General features: G+C 30.6%; 1 long non-coding RNA gene across 1 annotated transcript; it reads right to left on the reverse strand.

Annotated features, from left to right (window-relative positions):
- Positions 1-2735: 2735 nt before the first annotated feature.
- On the reverse strand, positions 2736-3759 carry LOC134689585 (uncharacterized). The gene is made up of 2 exons (XR_010101872.1): positions 3652-3759; positions 2736-2967 (listed from the first exon to the last, which is right to left on the reverse strand). It is a non-coding gene; the product is annotated as an uncharacterized LOC134689585 (long non-coding RNA).
- Between the last annotated feature and the right edge of the window lie 216 nt (positions 3760-3975).

Genomic DNA, 3975 nt, shown 5'->3' on the forward strand with positions numbered 1-3975 from the left:
TTTTCACGATCTTCAAAAATGCGGTACGTGATCTTTCACGATCCAAAAAAATCAATTTTGTGTGAATAGTTCTTTATTTACCAAGTTTCAGATTATATTTATACAAAATAACTATGAGAACCGTTTAATTAATACAAATACAATGCCCTTATTTTGATAAACGTAGTTTATCAAGTCGAATTTGTGAAAAAATCGTGTTTGTTTACATTTTTTATGTCATTGAAATGTCGAGAAGCAATCTGCCTTTTGTCGTTTTGTAATGACTGTGTTCTTTTGAAACTGGATATTCTGACATACTGATCATAATGTTGAACCATTTTGACAGACAGTTTTATTTTATCGTAAATGTGTCTGTGTAATTAATTAGATTAGAATATTTACTGACCTTTCATATGTCTTCTCGATTAAACGTCTTTCACGATCCGTTACCAGAACTTTCACGATCGTCTCTCAATACTTGACCGCCGTTAGATATTCTTTCACGCCCATTTCTCTCGATAAACCGAATGACACCCGTGTAATAACAACCAAGGCTGTTTAATCGAAGTTTAAATCAAATTGTTGAGACATCAATCCCGTAAATTATACAAGTTTTCGTTGATGGTTATATTATTTCCCCCTTTTAACGTCCTGTTCCTTGATATGTTATTATTAGAAACACAATTCTAAGTATAAGGCCAACATATCGTATTTATAAAATATGTATAGGCATTGTGAATAAAGTTATTTTCCTTTTCATACAACTTTCCCCGTCGGAGCCTCTACATCAATTCACACCTGTCAATCATTTCTCGCAAGTAAAACGTTTTGGTCAGACAGATCACTCGTGCTTTCTATTTTGACATATTTCCCGTTTATCTCTTTGAAAGTCAAACACTTGGTTCTGTAAATACAATATTTATAACGCCGTGATCATATTTCGATTCCTATTTTTTATTTTACAAAAAAATGTTGACACTCGAGATATTGCCTTTCTATTTTCATGTCTCGACTATTTTATGAAAATCGCCGGTGTTTTTATTATAAATATATTTTACGAATCGATACACGAAAATCAAAAATTAACCTTATATAGTTTATTGAATAAATGTACATTTATACCCCAATGGGGTTGAAGGTTAATCGTACTAGTCATGATCAGCTGTCTTTACTTTTTCGTCGTACTTCTAGTCATTCTATAGCTCTCGCAGTCCGTAAGAATTTTTAAATCGATGTTGTATTATTTCCGAAGTTTAAAGGAGTTCTCCAAAGTAGATTATTTAAATGGGAATCCGGGAAATGACTGATAAAAGTAAAACAAAAAATAGTTAAAGAAGACTAAATCTTGTTTTGATTTTACATGTATGTAAATCGATTAAATTTCTATTCTGGTCAATCGATCAAGAGCCTCAAAACTAACGCACAATATACTGTCAATCATTCCACATCAAATTTAATCATGAATGGATTTTCCCACGGTCGTCAGTAAGGTCACCTGAGTTTACTGTTACGACATTTCCCGCCATATAAAAATCTCGTGCAGTGGACAAAGTCGATCTTTAAACAGTCTCCGGGACAAGTTTGCAATTCCGCTGAGTGCAAAAGTTGTCACCTTAATTTTAAGAGTTAAGTCAAAACAAAGTTGATAACTTGGTTGGTATTGGTTCCCTGATATTTGTCCTAAATTTTTTTGGCTCTAGCACCACTGTTGAAAAAGTTATGCCCCTTTTTTCAACAATTTCCTCAGAGGAAAAGTACTTTTCCTCAAGGGAAATCAAATTTCCCTAAAGGAAAAAGATTTTTCCTCAAGGGAAAAAGATTTCCCTCAGGGAATTTGCTGCATAATTATTTCCTTTGAGGAAATTCTATTTCCTTAAAGGAAATTCTTTTTCCTTAGAGGAAATTCTTTTTCCTTAGAGGAAATTCTTTTTCCTTAGAGGAAATTCTTTTTCCTTTGAAGAAATTTGCAGCTTCAAATTTTCCTTTGAGGAAATACTTTTTCCTGTGAGGAAATTTGTAACTTCACATTTTCCTTTGAGGAAATACTTTTTCCTGTGAGGAAATTTTTGACAAACACTTTTCCTTGGAGGAAAATTCAAGACAACAAATTTCCCTTAAGGAAATGTGTTTCCTTATTTTTACTTGTTAAACATTTCTTCACTACACCATGTATACAAACAGTATGAATATAATTATTAAAAGACTGTATAATTGATGCAAATGATATTTAAAACTTTAATAAATGTTTGACTCAAAATTTTGATGACATTGAAAATAATACAGTCTGACTGTTTAGATCTAGGTATTGTTTATACTTTTTATATAAATTTAACTTTGATTTATAATTTTTTTGGAGCAAATGCTTCTGTTTTCTTTGTAATTGTTTCAATGCGTTACATTAATAAGCAACCAATTTGAATGTCATTATATCATTTGTGGTGTTCTTAAGAATTTGTTTATATATTTGGAGATTAAATAATAAAATAAACACTTTTCGTGTTATTTTAAATTAGAATTTCTTCTGTTTCAGCTTGTGTACAGTTATCCAATCCACTATGTAAGAATTCAGTGAATACATTATTCCATTCACTAAACAATTCCCTTCAATTCTAAGAGAAATCATTTTTGTAAATTGTTCTTCAATGATCTTCTTCTGTATATTTGATATGAGGGAGCGATGTAAATGAGTGGATAAAACTGGTGTTCCTTTTTTCAACAACAAAATAGTATTTGTTCTGCATTCTCCTTTCTTTTGATTAAGATATGTTGTTGCTTTTATGCAATAGTGTTTTTGTGTATCTATGATAGAACTCCATTTTGTTTTATATGGTCATTATCACATGTTGAAATTTCCTATTTCTTTTTTGCAGGAAAGCACACATTCCATTTCAAATTAATCCAATTATGCAGTTATGTAAATAAATTTCAATTTTAAGTTTCCTCTTCAGTAATGACCTATTGATCATGAAAACCAAGATGTCTGATCACCTATAAATACACAAAATAAGCAAATAAAATGTTATAAATGGAGAGAGAAACAGCAATAAATGTTTTTCATGTGTATCTTTCCTTATTAAAATACATTAAGTAAACTTGAACTTGAGAAAAATAAATAACTGCGATGTAGACTAGAAAGTATAAAATGCCAAATAAAGTATTCACGAAAAATTAGTTGATTTACAGTAGTCAAGTCCATGTTTGCAGGAAATTTACATCATTGGTTGTCTGGTGGAGAGTTGTCTTATTGGCAATTATACCACATCTTATTTTTATATAACCTTGCCATATTCCTATTGTGCCTGTCCAAAGTTCAGAGCCTGTAGCTTTTGTCAGTTTATGCTGACACTAAAATTTAGTGGTTGTTGTTGTTGTTGTTTCATACTGGTCATATTTATTTTTTGTAATTTATTTTGTTATAAACTAGGCAATTAGCATGATTAGTTTTACAGTTTGAATTGTTTCAATGTTTCATCTTTAGGTCTTTTATACTTTGACTATAGTATAGGGTATGGATTTTCTCATTATTGAAGGTCGTAACAGGCCTACAATTTCTTTCTCAAAGCCATGATAGTTTTCATATTAATATACCACATCTTTGAATTTTTATAGTTATCATGATACTAGTAATCATTTTTCAAGTCAATAACTTTTTAAAATTAAAAGGTGCCTTACCATTTAGGTTTAGTTGGCTTCTGCAAATTTTACATTGCCTATCATTTCTGCTGTATATTATTTCTCTGTATCTTCTGTAGTTCTTGTCCTATACATAAAAGAGTAAAAGTTGAATGACATCTTGCATCAATATTTTTTCTGTTTAATGTACATTTATATGTATATTAATGTGTGTTTAATAAAAATCTAAACGATGAGTGCTTGATAAGCTTCTTGCCCTTATAGCTGGTCTGTAAGCTTTAAATGAATTTTATTGATCGACTAAAAAACTATGAGCACTGCGCAAATACGACCCCCGCCCTCCAAAAAAAAAAACCCCATGCA

The sequence above is a fragment of the Mytilus trossulus genome, chromosome 11, assembly GCF_036588685.1.
Source record: "Mytilus trossulus isolate FHL-02 chromosome 11, PNRI_Mtr1.1.1.hap1, whole genome shotgun sequence".
Taxonomy (NCBI): domain Eukaryota; kingdom Metazoa; phylum Mollusca; class Bivalvia; order Mytilida; family Mytilidae; genus Mytilus; species Mytilus trossulus.